This window comes from Plectropomus leopardus, chromosome 16 (assembly GCF_026936395.1).
Source record: "Plectropomus leopardus strain MGB_pleo_1.0 chromosome 16, ASM2693639v1, whole genome shotgun sequence".
Taxonomy (NCBI): domain Eukaryota; kingdom Metazoa; phylum Chordata; class Actinopteri; order Perciformes; family Serranidae; genus Plectropomus; species Plectropomus leopardus.
The window spans coordinates 34026941-34053204 of NC_142191.1; the positions used below are offsets into that span (position 1 = coordinate 34026941).

General features: G+C 42.8%; 1 long non-coding RNA gene across 1 annotated transcript in view; it reads right to left on the bottom strand.

Annotated features, from left to right (window-relative positions):
• Positions 1–1080: 1080 nt before the first annotated feature.
• Positions 1081–26264, bottom strand: part of LOC148187008 (uncharacterized) — a 66941-nt gene continuing 41757 nt past the window's right edge. The window contains exons 2-5 of the long non-coding RNA XR_015779109.1: positions 7763–7939; positions 7506–7653; positions 2733–2914; positions 1081–2056 (exon numbers count right to left, since the gene is read on the bottom strand). This is a non-coding gene — a long non-coding RNA (uncharacterized LOC148187008). The remainder of the gene's footprint in view (positions 2057–2732; positions 2915–7505; positions 7654–7762; positions 7940–26264) is intronic.

Consider the following 26264-nt stretch of genomic DNA (forward strand, 5'->3'; position numbering starts at 1 on the left):
AAAATATAAGTATAGACAGTTTTTAAAGCTGTCTGGATGAAGGGGGACCCTAAAACTATCCCTAACCTAACCTACAGGCTGACCATTTAGGGCTCCAATTCGCTCTTTTGGGGAAGCCTCAGCATTTGTGAAAGCATATGTGCCTTAAACCCAACATGTTAGACACCAAAATAAAGCTTAGATTGTGCTCTTTCCAACAGTATCAGACTTATGTGTATATCTAGTAGTACTGCTGTGTAATTAGACAGTATGTGTAGTGTATTTCTGGCAAAGGCCTTTCCATTTTGAAACCCACCTAATATCTGACCTCCTTTAGAGGTCTGACCTCCTTTAGAGAGCACACGTGTTCTGTAAGAAACAGCATATTATGCATAAAATGATCCTGCCCACAATGACAGAACTTGCTACACTTCAGAAAGAGAAATTTTTTTGAACTAGAATTAGATGCATGAAAAAGTTGAAGAAAAAATTCCATATTGTTGTCAGACACAAAGTAACAAACTCAGCCCACATATACAAGTCCACATATATTTAAGAATCATTTAAATATAACCGACGCATAACTTCTATCTTGTTCTTGTCTAAAACATTGACTCATTTTTGACAGCTTTTATCAAAGTTTATCAAAGTGGCCTTTAAAACAGGAAGAGGGTGGTCTTTTATCAGTGACAATTTCTCAGATTAACCTTTATCTTCCAGGGTTAGGGTTAGTTGTTAATGTTGTCAGATAAATAGAACAATCTGAGTCTGTAAGTGGCAAAAAAACAACCTTGTGATTGTACATTGACTTTGTGCTGTTACCTCAAAGATGCAGACAATTTCCCAATAATTTTTTTTTCGACTGGTGCCGGCAGAGTAATACACAGTACAGCACAGTACTGAACAGTATGAAAAGAAGCAGTAAAGTAGAAGCAGTACTATATGATAGAGGAAAAATGCTAATATATAATGTTTACATGGTCTGAAAAGCTTCAGCTCTTGGTAGTTTTTCATTTAAGATTCAGCACACACACACACACACACACACACACACACGCACACACACGTCTGTGTATCTGTGTGCTATGGCCATTGCGATGGTAATTAAAGCGCCACCTGTGGGAGAGGAGAGTGGAGGTTAATTTAAGGAAGATGTGAGCTCTCAAACTCCTTTTTCCGCCAAATTATTGTCAAAATAACACATTCACAAAAAAGAGGAGATTCCTGCAAATGCACACATATCAAGAACATATTTGTCTTTTGTTTTGTCAGAAAATGTGGGCAAAAGGACGAGATAGAATCTGTAAGTTGGAGTACATGGGATTTTTTTTGGCTCTCCCATCTATTGGAGGCTCACTGAGCCAGATGTGTTAGGCTGTTTGCTTCCAAAAATACATGTGTGTGACCAGCACAATGTATGTATTCTAAGCTTGGAGCAGCAGCATTTTAAGATAAACCATAACTTCATCATAGATTTAATAATTGTAAGGGGTGCAAACAACTAACCATGTCAAAAATGGCACCTTTCATATGACTAAAACGCCACAATGAGAGGAAAAAGTCCCCCTCTTTGCCTAGAAACGTGACAGACGGGACAGTCGAGCAGAGTGCAGCGTTTTCACACCGTCCAATCAGCATGTGAGTGTGCAGTCGTGAGTGGGTGAACACAACTGACAAGTGAAGGCCGAGACCACACACCTGCTCATACCACAACAGGAAGCAGGCCCATCTAAAAAGCATCTTGTGCAGTTAAAATCTCAAAGTTTTCCTGCCTCAAGCTGAAGCTAAATCTGACTTAGAAAGAAATCCTTTACAATACACGTATTTTTATTAACATTCATTTAATTTTAATAAAAAGTCCTTCACCTTTCGGAACAACGCTGAGCTTCGTTTGTGCTGGATTTCCTGTTACGTCTGGTGGGTTCTTCACGTCACAGAAGAAGGTCCCAATGTCGCTGAACCGAGCTGGACTCAGCTGTATCGAGACATCCCTCTTTTGTATGTCTCCGATAAATTGCAATCTGTCTCTGTACTCGTCTTGTCCCGAGAATGCTTTTCCATTGGAAAAGTAGACAATCTACAAAAAGTTGTAGAAGAATCATTATGGAAATTATTCAAGTTGCAGCAATTAGTCAGTTAATCAGTTGACAGAAAATTATTTAACAGCTATTTTGAAAGATAACTTATTTTCATATTTTTTCAAGCAAAAAAGACAGCACCAATGCCAGCTTCTCAAATGTGAGGATTTGATGGTTTTCTTTTTTAATTAAAGATGTACTGAGCCTGGTTCTTGAAGCCTTTGAAACCTGAGTAATTTGGCTTGAAATCATTCAAAACCACAGCAAGAGGGAAATGAGGAACTAAAGTACAAATAACCTAACAATTAGTAAGAAATTACTAAAAAGTCCAAGAAAAGTATTTAAGTTTTTACCATCGTTTTCTCTTTTGTCCTAGACACTTTCCCCTGCTATTTTAAAAATATTATTATTAAAAATGTATCTCTTGCAATTTATTGATAATTTCTTACTACGTTGCTCGTTGCCCTTTCTCTCCATGTTTTTGAAAGGAATTGCACATATTTTAACAGGTTTCAAGGGGGTTACATTAGGGTTAAGGGCAGCCACCTGTAAATGGAAACCATTTCATCACAATGAGCGGCTCTTCATTTGTCAGTATAGATTAATGATCTCAGGAAAATGTCCTGCAGCTGTGGGAACTTGTCTCTGCAACAGATATGACCAACGAGGACTCACCACATACGGAGCTTTGAAGAACTGATTATCGGGCTGACTCGACTGAAAACTCCAGGTCACCGAGGTGGACTGGCTGACCACCGCACTGGACTTAAAGGTGCATCGAAGGGTTCCCGTGGTGCCGTTCTGCATAATCACTTCAGGGTCGGCGTGCATTTCGGTTGCTGGTGAAGGTTTTATGACTGTTGATGAAGGAGAGGATGAAAATAAAATTCCAGGAATTAGTTAACCTGCTGAATGCACCATGGGGAAATGAGATGGGAAAAACTGTGTGGAATATGTTGCAACAGAACACAATAACTACAAACACAGCCTCGACACATTAGAGGGGATGTGTTGTGATGTTTCATCTGTGAGTGAAACAATAAAATACAGTCCAGGAAGTCTAGTTTGAGAAAAAACTAAAACTCACAGGCAGGATTTCAAAACAATAACCATGGTAAACGGTAGAAATATGCCGTTCCCGTTGCAGGGTAATTTTTCATCTCTTATGTTTCTACCTCTGCAGGTGTTTATGTACGGTACCTCTGCACCAGTTTAAAAAAGAGAGAAAAAAAATCTCGAATTTGGAACCAGGATGAGGATAAAACTTTTTGGCCTTTTTGCTCAAAAAATACTTTAAAGGAGCAGTGTGTGAAATGTAATGACATCTAGCAGTGAGGGTTGTAGATTGTAAGCAGCTGAAACTTCAACGATGAGCCAAGCTTTAACTCCTGGTTAAGATTCCTTTGGGGGCTGAATTATCTGCAGAGGTCTCTTGTCTCCAAAACAAACTGACCCGGATCATTTAAACCGGTAACAACACTGAACAAAGCAGTTTCATGTGAGAAACTATTGTTTGTTCGACGCTGTTCAGCTCGTCAGGAAGGCACTTCTCTCTCCGGTGGCTGAGGCAAAAATGCCATTGGCCCTATATAGAGCCAGTTTGTCTGGTCTGGGCTACTGTAGAAACATGGCAGTACACATGACGCTTCTCTGTAGACGAGGACCCGCTCCCTATGTATTTATTAGCAGCTTATTCTTAGGTGATGACACTTGATTACTCATAAAAGAAAACATATAATATTCAATTTCTGCCAGTATATCCTCCTAAACTCGACACAGTGGACCTTTAATGACTAATCAGTAAAACTATGATTTGACTGATCTACTAATCATTAAAAAGGTTGTGTAACGGGTGTATTGAGGACCCAGATGCAGTACAGTACGCTTCACTGGCAGTTGGTAATAACCTTTATTAATACCAACACGAATGGAAAACAGGATACAGACTGAGAGTTCGTTCTTCGGGCTGTGAGCCCAAGCAATGTCTCTGGGAATCACACGAAGCGAAGACACGAAGCTTGTACCCACTGTGGCTGGTGACGAGGAAACCCCGTAGCTCCGCGAGCCGACAACACGTGTGTGAGCGTTGTCGGGCATCGAGCGGAGGAGTGGTCGAGGGCAGGCAGGGGTTCGGTTACCGGGAAGTCCGTCCACGGAAACAACAGTACCGGCAGGGATCAGGCAGGAGAATCGTCGGAGCAGAGCAGAGAGGTCTTTACCAGGGAATCCGTCAGATCTTCAGGTTACACGTCATGTCCAGCAAGTATCAAGAATATGAATAATTCATATGCATGAATTACTGTCATGTGCTCTTGACTCAGTCCCCCTTTAAATTAGGTCACAGGCTGTTGTGGCTCAGCAGCTGTGTTGTGGAGCAAATTGCAGAACTATTCTACAAATTATACATTTTTAATTTACTGCATTCATTTCCTCCTCCATTTTTCTCTCAGACTTTCTCACTGTTCTGTTTTTTTTCATTCTGGTTTGCTCTTTGCCAGCCAGCTGTGTGCTAAATGCAATCATATAGTGTAGGTAATGGAGATCAGGGACAGTGTAAGTGAGCTTATTTGGTTAAATAAGGCTTTAGTTTTGATTTTAGACTGGGAGACAAATTTTTTTAAATGATTGGAGAATAAACACAACGGTGTGCTATTTTCAACAACTGTTCAAAATGTCAAATTTCTCTCACAATAATGTGTACAAATTAATTAAAAGGGAATGGGTAACCAATTTGTGCACCCAAAATCTCAACATCAAGAAAAAAGACACTCACAACTCACAACACACCAAAATAAAGCTTAGATTGTGCTCTTTCCAACAGTATCAGACTTGTGTGTATAGACTTGTTTCAAAGCTTTCTAAATAAAGGATTAGTTTAAAATTACATTCTGACTAGTGAGATTTCTGATGCCAAAATGTAAAACCATGTATATTCACAATGAATAATCTCACTAGGAGAGTTTACCATGAAATATTTTATTTTAAATCACATCTACAGGTCCTGGGCTTTCAGAAAATATAAGTATAGACAGTTTTTAAAGCTTTCTGGATGAAGGGGGACCCTAAAACTATGGGCAGACTATTCAAATTTGTCATGGTAAATTTAGAAAGCATGTCCATTTGTCATGAAAAATCTCACTAGAAGGGAGTACCATGCCCATTTTGATATTAAATCACATCTACAGGTCTTGAAGCAACGTAACCTCATTGTGAAGACTTCTCAGCTGTTGAGCACGATGAGCAAAGTTTCAAGGTGAGCATGTTTTATATTTGCCAACACAATGCAAACATAACCAAACACACCATAATCTATATTTAGGCAAATATCTTAAAGTCTAATGTTTTTCTTATAATCTCATTAATTTCTTTTGTTTCATGTAGTGCTGAGGCTTCTGGGGAAGGTACTGGATGTGAGCTTTCTGATGCCTGTTCCAGCCATGCTGTCCAAGACTCACCAACCAAACAGCCAGTGATCTGTCTGCCAAGGCTCCCTGCTGATAATGAGAAGGTCAAATTCTTCACCGCATTTGAAACCCTACTGAAAACGTACCCTCTGTCACTGTCTGGGAAAGGGCCACACGTGAAACACCGGCAGGATGTGTCTGAAGAATCTGAGCGGAAACTTTACACATACTGGAGGAGGAAGCAGTTTGAAAAGCGTGTTGAACGTGTCCGCTGTAAGTAGTTTTCTTACCATATTTCACATTATTTTCAAGCAAAAATGATTGCACTGTTCAAAGTTTTCAATGATTGTATTCATGACTAACAAAACTTTTGTTATTTATTTTGACAGCACAATTCAGTCGGCGTGCGCCAACAAGAGATCGTCTCGAGGCTTGGATAAAGAAGCAGGGATGGAAAAACACTGGCTGCATCGCTGATGAAGTACTCAACAACTGGGCACCGTCTGGATCGGAGGACACCATCATGGACAGTAAACAGATTCAGATGTTGGTGAAGACACAGAAGTGGAGAGGACTTCATATCAACCAATGTGAAGACAAGGGCAGAGGGATCGTCACGACCCGCAGATTTGAGGCTGGCGAGGTGCTCTGCGACTACCACGGAACGGTTGTCACACATCGTGAGGGACAGAACATTCACAAAAGCACCACTGGCAAAGAGACTGGCCATGGCTTCTTTTTTACAAATAAAAAGGGTGAGAAAATGTGCATTGATGCAAAATCAGAAACGTGTGATTGCCACCCTGGGATGCAGACTATCGGCAGGTTGATAAACCACTCGAAGAAAAAGCCAACATCAAGTCAAGTACTTGAGCGTGGAAATAGACGGAGAGCAAAGAGATGTAATCCTTTTCCTCGCAACCAGGACTTTGATGGCCAATGAAGAAGTTCTGTTTGATTATGGCGTCAACAAGAACTCTTAACGGAGAGGGTCAAGGACTCGACAGGCTCAACTAACTTGCCGAGCGTCATGCTTTAGACCTTCTGTTGCACTTCTGTCTACAGTACACTGCATGAATACTGCACCACCTGTACATTGCACCTCCCCTCCCTCCCACTCTCTCCAGAGACCGCAACAGATCACTTTCCAGTTTGGGCATATCAGATGAATAGTACTATTACATATGTACTATAATTTATAATAGTATATATATCACTGTGCACTTTGGCAACATATATTGTGACTGTACTTTTTAAATATGTCTCTCTTAGTAAAGTGTGGTGTTGCTAATGCAATTATTTGTCTCCTGAGTATCATTTGGGGAATGTCAGCACAGGTAAGAGTGAGGGCCAGAACAAAAGCAGGGTCGTTACAGGAACGTGGCTCATCGGGGGATGGGACATGGCAGAGCAGCAGTAGTAGTAGAGAGCCAGCACAGTGCCCTGATAGTGTTTGGAGCCCACAGTATTTAATGGCATTATAACCCTAACCCCTAACCTACAGGCTGACCATTGAGGTCTACAGTTAACTCATTTGGGGATTGTCAGCATAAATGCTGATACTTCCCCACGAAAGTGAATTTAGCTTTGCTGAAAAAGTGAGGTTATTCAATGGAGTAAAGAAATACTCTGGGGTGGAATACAGCTTATTATACCTTAAATCACATCTACAGGTCATGGGGTCATAAGAAAGGATTCCACAGACCAGTCTGCAGTGTTAGGCCAAATAAAATTGTATTTATTCATTTTTTAAATTTTTTTTTTCCAGAAGGGTCCTGTCGCAAGCAACGTATGTGCTGCATCTGCAGCGCATGCACTGAAAATGCACCAAGTGTCCTGAAAATGGGCAAAAACACCATAAAAAGACATGAGGTGTCATAAGAAAGGGTTCCACAGACCACTCTGCAGTGTTAGGCCAAATAAAATTGTAAAAATACACAATTTTAAAATACATTCTAATCATGACTTTTGCTCCTTGCTTCATCTTTTATTAACTTTCTAATTAACATTTCTAATAAACAGGGTGTGTAAAGATGGTCCTCACCTCCTGTTTGAAACTTTCATTGAGGAGCTCAATCTTAAGGTGTGTGGCAAAGTCCCTCAGCAGGAGATGGTCCAAGGAATGCTTTTGATAAAGCCCCTTCTCCAGCATGTGACTCCTGGCCGTGACAGAGTAGTTCACATCTCGGTCACTGCAATGTGGGATAACACTTGTTATAATACTTTGCATAATAATGATATAATGTGAGCCACTCTCAAAAACACACATCATCAGAAAAGTTGTGAAACTGAGGTTCTCACCATTGAAACAGCTCTCCACTGCTGTTTGACGCCTCGTCCGATGGCTCAAACACTTGAGACGGCTCAGCCTGGACTTCGGCCACAGTTGGCCGCCTGGTGTCTACATTTGCATTGGGCAGAGGGGGGGGGGGGGCTCCAGTCACATACAAGTGATGACGCTCCAGCTCCTCAGTCAGTCTTTCACAAAGGAAAACAAGATTTTTGGAAATGGTTAATGAAATAAAGTTTGTGAAACTAAAACTTAAAGAAATAGTAAAACAAAATATTTGAAAATGGGGAGTGGGGGCATGAGCAGTGAGGAAGGAGGAGGTAATATTGAAGTAAAGCCACCTACCTTTGCAATGGGCATGCATCTGCCAGAATTTGTCTGAGGACTTTATAATTAAAAGTCCTGCCATTCTTCAGGAGGTCAACAACGTCTAACTTGGGTAGGAGTGTAGCCTGCGGCTTAATTTGACTCGACACGGGAAACCTCACCCGGCCCGGACACGGAAAGGGTTGACAGATTGATAGCTCTTTCTCACCTCTCCAAACATTATTTTTCAGACAAATGGTAGCCTAACTTAGTAGCTTGCAAATGCTTTGGTGCCCAGACATGACAGGACACTGCTTAAGGCGTAAGAAACTCAGAGGAGAGGAGTTAGCATTAGTAACAGACATGATAATTCAGTTGTTGTTTTTTTTCCCTTTTTTTTCTTTCATGGTTAGTTAGCAGAACATCTTTGCTCATGGTTGTGTTTGGCTTGGGGATTTCCCTCTTCTCTTTTCTTGGTGGAACAGCACACAATAGATGCTAAATACCATTTGTTACAAGCGAACATGATTGAATAGATATGACACAGACTCGCCGTTGTGAGTTCTATGGATGGCTTCTGCAAGGATCATGGAGATGTTGATGACCTGGATTTTGGACAATGCTTCATCTTCTCCTCCTGAGGAGTTGTATTGGTAACCAAGACAGCTTCAAAGCAGGCAATGTTAATGAACCAAAAAGACCTTTCCCAATCTGTCTGCTCCTATAACTGCTTTTGCAGCCTCGTCAGCAGCTTTATCTCCCTGTGAGACCTTGGCAGATGACCTTCGTGTTCTTACTGATGTCGAGGTTTTGTCTTTTTCCTGTATAACAGTGTCTGACTCCACTCTGCTGCCAAAGCAGTCTGGCAAACAACCTACTGTGAGACATCTTCAGTGCTTCACCAATGACACCGGAGACTGTAACCACAGACACTCTGCAACCAGTTTATCCTCTTTTTCTACAATAAACTCTCAATGAACTGAATTTGACCACTTGCATATTATTATTTTTTTTTTCATCTGTTTTGCCTCAATATCACAAGTCCTTGATGCCACTGTGGGGAAAATACAAGATAATCAGAGTTTAGTGTTTTACTTTGTTGCTTTGATTCAAAGCACATCGAGGTCTTCTTTCTTTTCTAAACTGCTTATTCAATACAAACTCCAATTAACTGATCCTTTTGATTATGTTTAGGATGTGGGGTAAGATGATGATGTCTTGTGACAAGATCATGTTGATGGGAAGGGAGGGCAGAATAGATCACAGCTGCCTAGTCAGAGTTTAGTGTTTTACTTTGTTGCTTTGATTTAGGGCTGGGCGATAAATCGATTTTATCGATTAATTCGAATTTGTACTTAATGTCGATTTGTTTTAATGAAAATTGATTTTCTCATCAACATCCGCAACCAACGCCTGCCTGCTGGGCTCCCGTAGTTCAGAGTGCGCGCCCCCCTCCCCCCGCGCTTGATACACAAACAACATGGCGGCAAGCGGTGCAGATCTCACTCCGAAGAACGGAAACGTAACTTCAGTCATTGGAATTGGTTCGGGTTTGTGGCGTCAGACACTGAACAAACAGCACCTCGCTGCAAAGTCTGTTTAAAGGCTGTTGCTACAAAAGGTAACAGTACTACCAATTTACTGCAGCACCTCAAACAGAAGCATGCTGCCGAGTGGGAGAGGTGTTGCTCCCTACGAAAGGAACAAGACCGCGGCAGCCCAAGCACCGCGACCAAAAAACAACCTACCGTCTTGGAAACATTGACAAACTGTATCCTGTATGATAAGAAAGGCGCCCGGTGGAAAACTGTCACGGATGCAGTTGCGATGTATATCGCAAGAGATATGGTGCCCATATATACACTGTGGAAAAGCCGGGGTTTATTCACCTGCTGAAAGTTTTGGACCCCAGGTACATGCTACCAGGCCGCAAACATTTTTCTGAAGTTGCCTCGCCTCAGCTGTATAACAGTACACGCCAAAGGATCGCCACGGAGCTGGAGGGAGTGCCGTTCTACTCCGCGACAACCGATCTGTGGTCCATTTGACTGGTGGAAGCGCCACCAACCTAACTTTCCAAGGCTAAGTAATTTGGCAAAGAAATACCTCTCGGTCCCAGCTACAAGTGCCCCCTCTGAGAGGGTTTTCAGTGTGGGGGGAGGCATTGTTACATGCCACCGTGCATGCCTCAAGCCAGAGGTGGTAGACAGGCTTGTCCTCCTGGCTAAAAATGTTTAAAAACAGCAAAGAAGCACCTCATGCACTACTATTTGATGCTGTTGATAATGCTGTGAATGCAGATGTTTCATTTTGTGAACGTGCACTTTTTTACTATGCAAAATATGTTAAGGTAACTGGATACTGAATAGCAAGTTGTTAAACTTTTGTAAATGTTTTGTCAAAAAGGCTTACATACATTTTATTTCATGTTATGTTTATGTCACTGTCAGTAAGAAAAGCTTACTGAAAAGTTACATTTTCACAGTTGTTTACAGTGGAAAGCTACTATTTAATGCAGAAAGAAGAAATGTTATGTTTAATTTTATTTGATGCAGATGTTTAATTTAGTTAACATGATTCAGGGAATTAAAATAGTAACCAAATACTTTTGTTTACCACACAAGTACCTCTTTATTATGCAAAACATGTTCAGGAAACTGAGAGTTTTGTCCATCCATCCATCCATTTTCTTCCGCTTATCCGGGGTCGGGTTGCGGGGGCAGCAGACTAATCAGGGAAACCCAGACTTCCCTCTCCCCGATTACTTCATCCAGCTCTTCCCGGGGGACCCCGAGGCGTTCCCAGGCCAGCTGTGAGACGTAGTCTCTCCAGCGTGTCCTGGGTCTTCCCCGGGGCCTCCTACCGGTGGACGTGCCCTGAACACCTCACCAGGGAGGCGTCCTGAGGCGCCCTAATTAGATGCCCGAGCCACCTCATCTGGCTCTTCTCAACGCTGGAGGAGCAGCGGCTCTACTCCGAGCTCCTCCCGGATGACCGAGCTTCTCACCCTATCTCTAAGGGAGAGCCAGCCGCCCTACGGAGGAAACTCATTTCGGCCGCTTGTACCCGCGATCTTGTTCTTTCGGTCACTACCCAAAGCTCGTGACCATAGGTGAGGGTAGGAACGAAGATCGACCGGTAAATCGAGAGCTTTGCCTTTCGGCTCAGCTCCCTCTTCACCACGACAGACCGGTGCAGAGTCCACATTACTGCAGACGCTGCACCGATCCGCCTGTTGATCTCCCGTTCCATCCTTCCCTCACTCGTGAACAAGACCCCGAGGTACTTAAACTCCTCCACTTGGGGCAGGACTTCATCCCCGATCCAGAGGGGGCACGCCACCCTTTTCCGGCTGAGAACCATGGTCTCGGATTTGAGAGTTTTGTTTGCACTTTATTTTATCAACCTCAAAAAAGGGTCTTATAATTTTCTGTTTTATTTTTTTAAGTTAGTTTTAGAGTGCATTGTGTCATTTTGAAACTAGATAAAGCTTACTGAAAAGTTACATTGTCACTGTTTACAATGGCAGGCAGGGCTTGCCATCTCTTTTTTGTGGCTTGTTTGTGTAACTTAAACCCCAGAAGGGAAAATTTAAACAAAATAAAATTGAAACTTGTTTTGAACAATTTCTTTGTCATCTGCAAATTGGTTTTAGGTAGGGGGTGAAAAAAATCGATTTAAATCGTGAATCGGGATTTTTTTAGTAAAAAAATCGGAGATTTTTGTTTTAGGCCATATCGCCCAGCCCTACTTTGATTCAAAGCACATTGAGGTGTCTTTTTTTTCTAAACTGCTTATTCAATACAAACTCCAATTACCTGATCCTTTTGATTATGTTTAGGATGTGGGGTAAGATGATGATGCCTTGTGACTTGAGAATGAAGGCAGCTTTAATTTTCTCAGAGATATACGTTGGTGTTTGTATTTGTTTCTGTAGTTCTTTTTTTTCTAACCTGTTCATTCATATTGTGTGTGTGTGTATAGACTGTGTGTTTGTGTGCATAGATTTGCTGTATATGTAATTTAAGTTTCTTCAGGGTCATTAAAGAAACAATTAACAGCAATATATAAATACAAAATCATAGTTATCAACTGTTAAAACAAGTGAAGTAGAGTAGTAAATAAAAAGGCAGAGTGTGAGCTGTGAGGAGATGAACTCCAGCTGGTGTGTGTTGGTGTGTGTGCATGTGTAGACTCTTAACAACAATTTGTTAATATACTCAACAACCGCTTCATCAGGGTGCACTGGTTTCGTGATGATGGGAGTGATGGGCAGGGCAGATAAGCACTTATACTATGGACCCACAGTGAGTATCAGCCCAAAAATTGGGCGAGGATAAAAAAAAACTTCTTATTTTAGTGTGTTTACACTAAAGTCACTCAAAGACCAAAGCACTTACAGTGATTTTGACTGCTGGGGATAAAACGTCAAAGTGTTACCTTTCAAATGAGACCATGCAAGTTCATGTACTACAAAAGAAACAAGAATAGCTTTCAGTTTACTTTGGGTGTGTCTTGGACAGGCGTTTTAGGCGAATTTGACAGGAGTTGTATGGGGTTAAATAAAGTTTTAAAAAAAAAGACACATAAACTGTGTCCCAATTCAGGGTCTGCATCCTTCGGAGGCTGCATTCGAAGGCCGATTACGTCCTGGCGCTTCTTGCCAAGGCTGTCCCATTTGGTCACAAGCCAAAGGCTCCTCCTTTCGCAGCCCACAAACGCGTCCTCCTTTTCCCTCTGTTTGGAGGACACATCGCTACTATCCTTCGCAGCCTTCCATTTCCCAAGATTCCTTGCGCGCCCGCGATCTTCAAAAATAATGGCGGCACAGAGCGGAGATCGGAGCGTTGATTTAACTTAATGTGGGTTTTTACTCATTTGAAAATCAAACGCCAGATATGTTAAACTTAGAGGGACATTAAAATCTCATAATTTCATTCATAATACGTGACGTTAGTAATGCTAACATGTAGCCACCTAGCAGCCCCGCTGTGCTGCCCACAGCACAAAAGCAAAAGTACATTTTAAAAATACAATAATCCCCCCCCCCCCTCTCTGGCCTTGACAGCAGGAATCAGCTGATGTGGGGGTAAGGGCGGGAACATCTGGTGACGTAACCAGGAAATCCTCCGAAGGCTAGTCTGTCCCAATTAACAACCGTTAATGCAGCCTCCGAAGGAGTCGCCTCCGAAGGCTGCGTCCTCCGAAGGATGCAGACCCTGAATTGGGACACAGCTTGTTGGTGCTGCAAGGGGGAGTGCTAGTGCTGCTAATCGATTAAAAAAATGTAATCTGATTAATCACAGTTTTAGGCTGTGATTAATCATGATAAATCACATTTTTAAAATACCCCTTATTCATGCAAATTATTGTTACTTATCAATTACTGCATGTAAAACTGATTATGACGAGATAAAAGTAACTATTACATTACTATAAATACTTGCTTTAATTTTATCATTACTGTGCACCATACAGCTTTATTACTGTTGTGTACCTACATTTTCTTTTTCTTGAAATTGCATTTGAACACACCATGATGACTTTTTTGGTTAGCATTGCCTAGTTGTCATTTTTTCAAGCCGACCTTGAACACATGATGTAACCTTATAACACCTCGTTTAGTTCGATAATTAGCTTTTATTTTTCAACAGGGATTTCAACATCGGATCACACATCACATTGGGACTGTCTGCAATGTTTCAGGTCACTTAAGGAGGCTGCTCTGAGCAGACGACCTGTCCTGCAGCTGCAGCAGCAGCCAGAGGTGACGGAGCTGTTTCATCCAGCAGACAATGAAGGTAACATCACTGACTGAAGACTGACTGGATCTAGCCAGCTTTCTGTCTGCTTCCTGTGCAGCTGTGACACAATGTCGGGTGATTAACTGGTATTTCTGGTCATGTGATTCATTTGCGTTGATAAAAAAAAAGTAGCGCATTAAAATCTCTGAATCAACTTAAATTGGAGATTTACAAAATGCACAATTCCGTGCACTGGTGGAGTCTAGTGACTCAGATGAGAATCCAGGTCCCTCTTTGCTGATAGCTCAGCAGACCTACAGACACAGGAGCAGTCTGATACAGGAGAAGACGAGTATCGAGATGATCACCACCCGCCAGACAGTGATGGTGAAAGTGATTCAGAAATTGTAACTTTGTCTGAGGAGGAATCAAGTGATCTAAGAAGTGATTTGGCAAAATGGGCTGTAAAAAATAAGGCAACGCGCACGTCGGTTGATGAGCTGCTCTTGGTGTTACGTAAACATGGCCACCGGCTGCCAAAAGATGCCAGACCTCTGTTAGGAACTCCACCTCAAGAAGTCAGGGATCTGTGTGGGGGCCAGTTCCTCTACTTCGGTGTGGAGACGGGACTTTTAAAAATGTACTCACAGTATCCCGATTTCTTTTCAGCAGAAAATGAGATACTGCTAAATTTCAGTGTAGATGGTGTGCCACTGTTTAAATCATCCAATGTACAAATGTGGCCCATTCTCTGTAGTGTGAAAAACTTTGAGCCATTTATCGTTGCGCTGTTTTGTGGAACTGCAAAGCCAAACAGCATTACTGATTACACGGCTAGTTTTTTAACAGAACTGAAGGCACTCCAACAACATGGGGTTGAGTTCCAAAATGGAACGTTGAATGTAAAAGTGAATGATTTTATTTGTGATTCCCCAGGGAGAGCATTCCTAAAATGCATCAAGTCCCACAATGCCTACAACAGCTGGGAGGGAGAGGACTGCCATGGTGCACTGGTTTTGTGATGATGGGAGTGATGGGCAGGGCCAGTCTCGCTCACAGCAGCAGCCTCAGCCACAGCCAGCCACGGTAAAATTTCATTTTAAAGCTGTCGTTATAAAATGTTTTGCCTCAACACCAACACAAAATATTATTTACCTGGGTCCCCCTGCCCCCCGCCTCTCTGTCTCTCTCTTTTCAGTTTGGGAATGAGACTCAGCAGCTGGAGTGAGCGAGTGCAGCGAGAGCTGCTGAAGAAGCTCAGACAGCAGGAGCAGGAGGACCTGGAGCATTCAGCCAGGCTCAGATGTCCAGCGCATGACTGCTGAGCTACAAGATCATGTTGATGGGAAGGGAGGGCAGAATAGATCACAGCTGCCTCGTCAGAGTTTAGTGTTTTACTTTGTTGCTTTGATTCAAAGCACATTGAGGTGTCTTTTTTTTCTAAACTGCTTATTCAATACAAACTCCAATTACCTGATCCTTTTGATTATGTTTAGGATGTGGGGTAAGATGATGATGACTTGTGACTTGAGAATGAAGGCAGCTTTAACTCATTTTCTCAGAGATATACGTTGGTGTTTGGTGTTTTTATTTGTTTCTGTAGTTCTTTTTTTAAAAAAACAAACAAACAAGTGAAGTAGAGTAGTAAATAAAAAGGCAGAGTTTGAGCTGTGAGGAGATGAACTCCAGCCGGTGTGTGTTGGTGTGTGTGTATGTGTAGACTCTTAACAACAATTTGTTAATATACTCAACAACCGCTTTATCAGGGTGCACTGGTTTCGTGATGATGGGAGTGCAGACCCTGAATTGGGACTGACGACACCCGCTTGCGCAAAGTGGGTCTGTGTCGTCATCGTCAGGCTAAACAGGTTTTGACCGGCGGTTCGGTTGACGTTGGTGGTAACAGCTACAACTGTATAAGGGTAAGCAAAGTTTTTGAAGTCACATTTTATAATAAACCCGTGACGTCGTGTACGCTTTGGTTAATGGTTAATTTTGGGCATACAGCCAACAGCAGCATTCGCCAAGACTAGCAGTGCTAACTAAGTTAGCTAGCGGAGTGCATGCAATCCAGCTCTTGCTAACACGTGCTAACGAATGTTAGCATTATAGCACATGTGTCACACTCAAGGCCCATGGGCCGAATTCGGCCCGCCATGTCCTTTAATGTGGCTCACAAGAGCTGGCATGACTGGTGCTTTTGGGGGGTGTTGTGGGGAAAACGCTTTAATTTTTTATTTTTTTGTCCAACATACAGCAGTAACGGGTCTATAGTATTTTCAGCTGCTGACACAGCTGGAATGCATGCCTGACACGGTGTTACAGTTCATAAGAGTGGATGCTCACATCATCTTTAGGTACAGTTCTTGAAATAGTTATCATTCTTAGCGTGGACGGCCTTTCACATACCTATAATCATAATCATATCTAGATCCAACCTCTCTCTGTATTTTACTGGTGAATAGGATCCACCGGTGTGTTTCACTTTTCAGTGAAAAAAAGGTGCGTTTTATACACCGGCATTTACAGTATGCTGTAATAACACAGCAATGGATTTACACGTTTATATATTTTTTATAAAAACATGTACAATATTTGTACATGGGCAAATAAATATTATCTATGTGGTGGCCAGTTCCTTAATACAGTTTTAAGTTTAGTGCACCCAAAACCCAGCCACGTCAAAGCTTCTGATAAGTCTAACCTGAAAACCCTTCATCACCCCTCAGCATTCAACTCCTGTAAGATACTGGTGTTTGGCCCTGGAGATTCTGCTGAGCTACAAGATCATGTTGATGGGAATCACCCAGCCTGAAGGTATGGTCAAGTTTCTGTGTGATGTACGTGTGGGGCAAGATGATTAGTGACTCCTGTAAGATACTGGTGTTTGTGGCCCTGGAGATTCTGCTGAGCTACAAGTTCATGTTGATGGGAAGGGAGGGCAGAATAGATCACAGCTGCCTCGTCAGACTTTAGTGTTTTACTTTGTTGCTTTGATTTAGGGCTGGGCGATAAATCGATTTTATCGATTAATTCGAATTTGTACTTAATGTCGATTTGTTTTAATGAAAATCGATTTTCTCATCAACATCCGCAACCAACGCCTGCCTGCTGGGCTCCCGTAGTTCAGAGTGCGCGCCCCCCTCCCCCACGCGCTTGATACACAAACAACATGGCGGCAAGCGGTGCAGATCTCACTCCGAAGAACGGAAACGTAACTTCAGTCATTGGAATTGGTTCGGGTTTGTGGCGTCAGACACTGAACAAACAGCACCTCGCTGCAAAGTCTGTTTAAAGGCTGTTGCTACAAAAGGTAGCAGTACTACCAATTTACTGCAGCACCTCAAACAGAAGCATGCTGCCGAGTGGGAGAGGTGTTGCTCCCTACGAAAGGAACAAGACCGCGGCAGCCCAAGCACCGCGACCAAAAAACAACCTACCGTCTTGGAGACATTGACAAACTGTATCCCGTATGATAAGAAAGGAGCCTGGTGGAAAACTGTCAGGGATGCAGTCGCGATGTATATCGCAAGAGATATGGTGCCCATATACACCGTGGAAAAGCCGGGGTTTATTCACCTGCTGAAAGTTTTGGACCCCACGTACGTGCTATCAGGCCGCAAACATTTTTCTGAAGTTGCCTCGCCTCAGCTGTATAACAGTACACGCCAAAGGATCGCCACGGACAACCGATCTGTGGTCCACTTGACTGGTGGAAGCGCCACCAACCTAACTTTCCAAGGCTAAGTAATTTGGCAAAGAAATACCTCTCGGTCCCAGCTACAAGTGCCCCCTCTGAGAGGGTTTTCAGTGTGGGGGGGGCATTGTTACATGCCACCGTGCATGCCTCATGCCAGAGGTGGTAGACAGGCTTGTCTTCCTGGCTAAAAATGTTTAAAAACAGCAAAGAAGCACCTCATGCACTACTATTTGATGCTGTTGATAATGCTGTGAATGCAGATGTTTCATTTTGTGAACGTGCACTTTTACTATGCAAAATATGTTAAGGTAACTGGATACTGAATAGCAAGTTGTTAAACTTTTGTAAATGTTTTGTCAAAAAGGCTTACATACATTTTATTTCATGTTATGTTTATGTCACTGTCAGTAAGAAAAGCTTACTGAAAAGTTACATTTTCACAGTTGTTTACAGTGGAAAGCTACTATTTAATGCAGAAAGAAGAAATGTTATGTTTAATTTTATTTGATGCAGATGTTTAATTTAGTTAACATGATTCAGGGAATTAAAATAGTGACCAAATACTTTTGTTTACCACACAAGTACCTCTTTATTATGCAAAACATGTTCAGGAAACTGAGAGTTTTGTCCATCCATCCATCCATCCATCCATTTTCTTCCGCTTATCCGGGGTCGGGTCGCGGGGGCAGCAGCCTAAGCAGGGAAACCCAGACTTCCCTCTCCCCGATTACTTCGTCCAGCTCTTCCCGGGGGACCCCGAGGCGTTCCCAGGCCAGCTGTGAGACACAGTCTCTCCAGCGTGTCCTGGGTCTTCCCCGGGGCCTCCTACCGGTGGGACGTGCCCTGAACACCTCACCAGGGAGGCGTCCTGGAGGCGTCCTAATTAGATGCCCGAGCCACCTCATCTGGCTCTTCTCAACGCTGGAGGAGCAGCGGCTCTACTCCGAGCTCCTCCCGGATGACCGAGCTTCTCACCCTATCTCTAAGGGAGAGCCCAGCCGCCTCACGGAGGAAACTCATTTCGCCGCTTGTACCCAAGAATCTTGTTCTTTCGGTCACTACCCAAAGCTCGTGACCATAGGTGAGGAACGAAGATCGACTGTAAATCGAGAGCTTTGCCTTCGGCTCAGCTCCCTCTTCACCACGACAGACCGGTGCAGCGTCTGCAGTAATGCGGACTCTGCACCGATCCGCCTGTCGATCTCCCGTTCCATCCTTCCCTCACTCGTGAACAAGACCCCGAGGTACTTAAACTCCTCCACTTGGGGCAGGACTTCGTCCCCGATCCGGAGGCACGCCACCCTTTTCCGGCTGAGAACCATGGTCTCGGATTTGAGAGTTTTGTTTGCACTTTATTTTATCAACCTCAAAAAAGGGTCTTATAATTTTATGTTTTATTTTTTTAAGTTAGTTTTAGAGTGCATTGTGTCATTTTGAAACTAGATAAAGCTTACTGAAAAGTTACATTGTCACTGTTTACAATGGCAGGCAGGGCTTGCCATCTCTTTTTTGTGGCTTGTTTGTGTAACTTAAACCCCAGAAGGGAAAATTTAAACAAAATAAAATTGAAACTTGTTTTGAACAATTTCTTTGTCATCTGCAAATTGGTTTTAGGTAGGGGTGAAAAAAATCGATTTAAATCGTGAATCGGGATTTTTTGTAAAAAAATCGGAGATTTTTGTTTTAGGCCATATCGCCCAGCCCTACTTTGATTCAAAGCACATTGAGGTGTCTTTTTTTCTAAACTGCTTATTCAATACAAACCCCAATTACCTGATCCTTTTGATTATGTTTAGGATGTGGGGTAAGATGATGATGCCTTGTGACTTGAGAATGAAGGCAGCTTTAACTCATTTTCTCAGAGATATACGTTGGTGTTTGTATTTGTTTCTGTAGTTCTTTTTTTTCTAACCTGTTCATTCATATTGTGTGTGTGTGTGTTTGTATAGACTGTGTGTTTGTGTGCATAGATTTGCTGTATATGTAATTTAAGTTTCTTCAGGGTCATTAAAGAAACAATTAACAGCAATATATAAATACAAAATCATAGTTATCAACTGTTAAAACAAGTGAAGTAGAGTAGTAAATAAAAAGGCAGAGTGTGAGCTGTGAGGAGATGAACTCCAGCTGGTGTGTGTTGGTGTGTGTGCATGTGTAGACTCTTAACAACAGTTTGTTAATATACTCAACAACCGCTTCATCAGGGTGCACTGGTTTCGTGATGATGGGAGTGATGGGCAGGGCAGATAAGCACTTATACTATGGACCCACAGTGAGTATCAGCCCAAAAATTGGGCGAGGATAAAAAAAAACTTCTTATTTTAGTGTGTTTACACTAAAGTCACTCAAAGACCAAAGCACTTACAGTGATTTTGACTGCTGGGGATAAAACGTCAAAGTGTTACCGTTCAAACGAGACCATGCAAGTTCATGTACTACAAAAGAAACGAGAATAGCTTTCAGTTTACTTTGGGTATGTCTTGGACAGGCGTTTTAGGCGAATTTGACAGGAGTTGTATGGGGTTAAATAAAGTTTTTAAAAAAAAGACACATAAACTGTGTCCCAATTCAGGGTCTGCATCCTTCGGAGGCTGCATTCGAAGGCCGACACGTCCTGGCCATGCCAAGGCTGTCCCATTTGGTCACAAGTCAAAGGCTCCTCCTTTCGCAGCCCACAAATGCGTCCTCCTTTTCCCTCTGTTTGGAGGACACATCGCTATATCCTTCGCGGCCTTCCATTTCCCAAGATTCCTTGCGCGCCCGTGATCTTCAAAAATAATGGCGGCACAGAGCGGCGATCGGAGCGTTGATTTAACTTAATGTGGGTTTTTACTCATTTGAAAATCAAACGCCAGATATGTTAAACTTAGAGGGACATTAAAATCTCATAATTTCATTCATAATACGTGACGTTAGTAATGCTAACATGTAGCCACCTAGCAGCCCCGCTGTGCTGCCCGCAGCAGCGGAGAGCTCCGTCCGCTGACGGAGGCTCTACTGCGCGAAAAATCAGCTTCCGACGCGGACAGAGGCACATGTCCTCCTCCTCCAGCAAAATTTAAATAAAAAGTACAGTAGGCTGCGTCCTCCGAAGGATGCAGACCCTGAATTGGGACACAGCTTGTTGGTGCTGCAAGGGGGAGTGCTAGTGCTGCTAATCGATTAAAAAAATGTAATCTGATTAATCACAGTTTTAGGCTGTGATTAATCGTGATAAATCACATTTTTAAAATACCTCTTATTCATGCAAATTATTGTTACTTATCAATTACTGCATGCAAAACTGATTATGACGAGATAAAAGTAACTATTACATTACTATAAATACTTGCTTTAATTTTATCGTTACTGTGCACCATACAGCTTTATTACTGTTGTGTACCTACATTTTCTTTTTCTTGAAATTGCATTTGAACACACCATGATGACTTTTTTGGTTACCATTGCCTAATTGTCATTTTTTCGAGCCGACCTTGAACACATGATGTAACCTTATAACACCTCGTTCAGTTCGATAATTAGCTTTTATTTTTCAACACGGATTTCAACATCGGATCACACATCACATTGGGACTGTCTGCAATGTTTCAGGTCACTTAAGGAGGCTGCTCTGAGCAGACGACCTGTCCTGCAGCTGCAGCAGCAGCCAGAGGTGACGGAGCTGTTTCATCCAGCAGACAATGAAGGTAACATCACTGACTGAAGACTGACTGGATCTAGCCAGCTTTCTGTCTGCTTCCTGTGCAGCTGTGACACAATGTCGGGTGATTAACTGGTATTTCTGGTCATGTGAGTCATTTGCGTTGATAAAAAAAAAGTAGCGCATTAAAATCTCTGAATCAACTATAAATGGAGACGGCAAAATGCACAATTCCGTGCACTGGTGGAGTCTAGTGACTCAGATGAGAATCCAGGTCCCTCTTTTGCTGATAGCTCAGCAGACCTACAGACACAGGAGCAGTCTGATACAGGAGAAGACGAGTATCGAGATGATCACCACCCGCCAGACAGTGATGGTGAAAGGGATTCAGAAATTGTAACTTTGTCTGAGGAGGAATCAAGTGATCTAAGAAGTGATTTTGCCAAATGGGCTGTAAAAAATAAGGCAACGCGCACGTCGGTTGATGAGCTGCTCTTGGTGTTACGTAAACATGGCCACCGGCTGCCAAAAGATGCCAGACCTCTGTTAGGAACTCCACCTCAAATAGAAGTCAGGGATCTGTGTGGGGGCCAGTTCCTCTACTTCGGTGTGGAGACGGGACTTTTAAAAATGTGCTCACAGTATCCCGATTTCTTTTCAGCAGAAAATGAGATACTGCTAAATTTCAGTGTAGATGGTGTGCCACTGTTTAAATCATCCAATGTACAAATGTGGCCCATTCTCTGTAGTGTGAAAAACTTTGAGCCATTTATCGTTGCACTGTTTTGTGGAACTGCAAAGCCAAACAGCATTACTGATTACACGGCTAGTTTTTTAACAGAACTGAAGGCACTCCAACAACATGGGGTTGAGTTCCAAAATGGAACGTTGAATGTAAAAGTGAATGATTTTATTTGTGATTCCCCAGGGAGAGCATTCCTAAAATGCATCGAGTCCCACAATGCCTACAACAGCTGGGAGGGAGAGGACTGCCAGGGTGCACTGGTTTTGTGATGATGGGAGTGATGGGCAGGGCCAGTCTCGCTCACAGCAGCAGCCTCAGCCACAGCCAGCCACGGTAAAATTTCATTTTAAAGCTGTCGTTATAAAATGTTTTGCCTCAACACCAACACAAAATATTATTTACCTGGGTCCCCCTGCCCCCCGCCTCTCTGTCTCTCTCTCTCTTTTCAGTTTGGAAATGAGACTCAGCAGCTGGAGTGAGCGAGTGCAGCGAGAGCTGCTGAAGAAGCTCAGACAGCAGGAGCAGGAGGACCTGGAGCATTCAGCCAGGCTCAGATGTCCAGCGCATGACTGCTGAGCTACAAGATCATGTTGATGGGAATCACCCAGCCTGAAGGTACGGTCAAGTTTCTGTGTGATGTACGTGTGGGGCAAGATGATTAGTGACTCCTGTAAGATACTGGTGTTTGTGGCCCTGCAGATTCTGCTGAGCTACAAGATCATGTTGATGGGAAGGGAGGGCAGAATAGATCACAGCTGCCTCGTCAGACTTTAGTGTTTTACTTTGTTGCTTTGATTCAAAGCACATTGAGGTGTCTTTTTTTTCTAATCTGTTTATTCAATACAAACTCCAATTACCTGATCCTTTTGATTATGTTTAGGATGTGGGGTAAGATGATGATGACTTATGACTTGAGAATGAAGGCAGCTTTAACTCATTTTCTCAGAGATATACGTTGGTGTTTGGTGTTTTTATTTGTTTCTGTAGTTCTTTTTTTAAAAAAAACAACAAAACAAAACAAGTGAAGTAGAGTAGTAAATAAAAAGGCAGAGTGTGAGCTGTGAGGAGATGAACTCCAGCTGGTGTGTGTTGGTGTGTGTGCATGTGTAGACTCTTCACAACAATTTGTTAATATACTCAACAACCGCTTCATCAGGGTGCACTGGTTTCGTGATGATGGGAGTGATGGGCAGGGCAGATAAGCACTTATACTATGGACCCACAGTGAGTATCAGCCCAAAAATTGGGCGAGGATAAAAAAACTTCTTATTTTAGTGTGTTTACACTAAAGTCACTCAAAGACCAAAGCACTTACAGTGATTTTGACTGCTGGGGATAAAACGTCAAAGTGTTACCTTTCAAATGAGACCATGCAAGTTCATGTACTACAAAAGAAACAAGAATAGCTTTCAGTTTACTTTGGGTGTGTCTTGGACAGGCGTTTTAGGCGAATTTGACAGGAGTTGTATGGGGTTAAATAAAGTTTAAAAAAAAAAAAAAAAAAGACACATAAACTGTGTCCCAATTCAGGGTCTGCATCCTTTGGAGGCACCTCCTGGGCTGCATCAACAGTTGTTAAATGGGACGGTCTAGCCTTCGGGGGACTTCCTGATTGCATCACCAGATGTTCCCGCCCCCACCCTTACATCACAAGGCTCGCGCTGTCTGTTGGTGCTGCAAGGGGGAGTGCTAGTGCTGCTAATCGATTAAAAAAATGTAATCTGATTAATCACAGTTTTAGGCTGTGATTAATCATGATAAATCGCATTTTTAAAATACCCCTTATTCATGCAAATTATTGTTACTTGACTACAAAGTTACTGAATAACTCTATCAATTACTGCATGTAAAAGTGATTATGACGAGATAAAAGTAACTATTACATTACTATAAATACTTGCGTTAATTTTATCATTACTGTGCACCATACAGCTTTATTACTGTTGTGTACCTACATTTTCTTTTTCTTGAAATTGCATTTGAACACACCATGATGACTTTTTTGGTTACCATTGCCTAGTTTTCATTTTTTCGAGCCGACCTTGAACACATGATGTAACCTTATAACACCTCGTTCAGTTCGATAATTAGCTTTTATTTTTCAACACGGATTTCAACATCGGATCACACATCACATTGGGACTGTCTGCAATGTTTCAGGTCACTTAAGGAGGCTGCTCTGAGCAGACGACCTGTCCTGCAGCTGCAGCAGCAGCCAGAGGTGACGGAGCTGTTTCATCCAGCAGACAATGAAGGTAACATCACTGACTGAAGACTGACTGGATCTAGCCAGCTTTCTGTCTGCTTCCTGTGCAGCTGTGACACAAGCTGTGTCCCAATTCAGGGTCTGCATCCTTCGGAGGCTGCATTCGAAGGCCGACACGCCACAGGCGCCATGCCAAGGCTGTCCCGTTTGGTCACAAGTCGAAGGCTCCTCCTTTCGCAGCCCACAAATGCGTCCTCCTTTTCCCTCTGTTTGGAGGACACATCGCTACTATCCTTCGCGGCCTTCCATTTCCCAAGATTCCTTGCGCGCCCACGATCTTCAAAAATAATGGCGGCACAGAGCGGAGATCGGAGCGTTGATTTAACTTAATGTGGGTTTTTACTCATTTGAAAATCAAACGGCAGATATGTTAAACTTAGAGGGACATTAAAATCTCATAATTTCATTCATAATACGTGACGTTAGTAATGCTAACATGTAGCCACCTAGCAGCCCCGCTGTGCTGCCCGCAGCAGCGGAGAGCTCCGTCCGCTGACGGAGGCTCTACTGCGCGAAAAATCAGCTTCCGACGCGGACAGAGGCACTTGTCCTCCTCCTCCAGCAAAATTTAAATAAAAAGTACATTTTAAAAATACAATAATCCCCCCCCCCCTCTCTGGCCTTGACAGCAGGAATCAGCTGATGTGGGGGTAAGGGCGGGAACATCTGGTGACGTAACCAGGAAATCCTCCGAAGGCTAGACTCTCCCAATTAACAACCGTTAATGCAGCCTCCGAAGGAGTCGCCTCCGAAGGAGTCGCCTCCGAAGGCTGCGTCCTCCGAAGGATGCAGACCCTGAATTGGGACACAGCTACAATGTCGGGTGATTAACTCGTATTTCTGGTCATGTGATTAATTTGCGTTGATAAAAAAAAAAAAGTAGCGCAATAAAATCTCTGAATCAACTACAATTGTTGACAGCCCTACTTTTATCAAAAAGTTATCAGAGTTTTTATGATGGTTCCTTGATGGTTAAAATATCCGACGTTAGAAGCTGAAACAAGCTAACACTAACTAAAAACACAAATACATTTAAAAGTCAACTCGTCGCTCGGGTCTCTGTTACTTGTCGCCATGGTGACAATTTTTTTCAGCATTTAACGGCAGCGCGCAATGACTCTTGGGATATGAGAGGCTGCGAAGGATAGTAGCGGCGTATCCTTCAAAAACAGGCAGGTGAAGGCTGCATTTGGAGGAGCCTTTGAATTGGGACAGACTTCGCGCGGCGTTGTGGCGTGATCGGCCTTCAAATGCAGCCTCCGAAGGATGCAGACCCTGAATTGGGACTGACGAAACCCGCTTGCGCAAAGTGGGTCTGTGTCGTCATCATCAGGCTAAACAGGTTTTGACCGGCGGTTCGGTTGACATTGGCGGTAACAGCTACAACTGTATAAGGGTAAGCAAAGTTTTTGAAGTCACATTTTATAATAAACCCGTGACATACAGCAGTAACGGGTCTATAGTATTTTCAGCTGCTGACACAGCTGGAATGCATGCCTGACACGGTGTTACAGTTCATAAGAGTGGATGCTCACATCATCTTTAGGTACAGTTATTAAAATAGTTATCATTCTTAGCGTGGACGGCCTTTCACATACCTATAATCATAATCATATCTAGATCCAACCTCTCTCTGTATTTTACTGGTGAATAGGATCCACCGGTGTGTAAGATGCACATCACTTTTCAGTGAAAAAAAGGTGCGTTTTATACACCGGCATTTACAGTATGCTGTAATAACACAGCAATGGATTTACACGTTTTTATATTTTTTATAAAAACATGTACAATATTTGTACATGGGCAAATAAATATTATCTATGTGGTGGCCAGTTCCTTGATACAGTTTTAAGTTTCGTGCACCCAAAACCCAGCCACGTCAAAGCTTCTGATAAGTCTAACCTGAAAACCCTTCATCACCCCTCAGCATTCGACTCCTGTAAGATACTGGTGTTTGGCCCTGCAGATTCTGCTGAGCTACAAGATCATGTTGATGGGAATCACCCAGCCTGAAGGTATGGTGAAGTTTCTGTGTGATGTACGTGTGGGGCAAGATGATTAGTGACTCCTGTAAGATACTGGTGTTTGTGGCCCTGCAGATTCTGCTGAGCT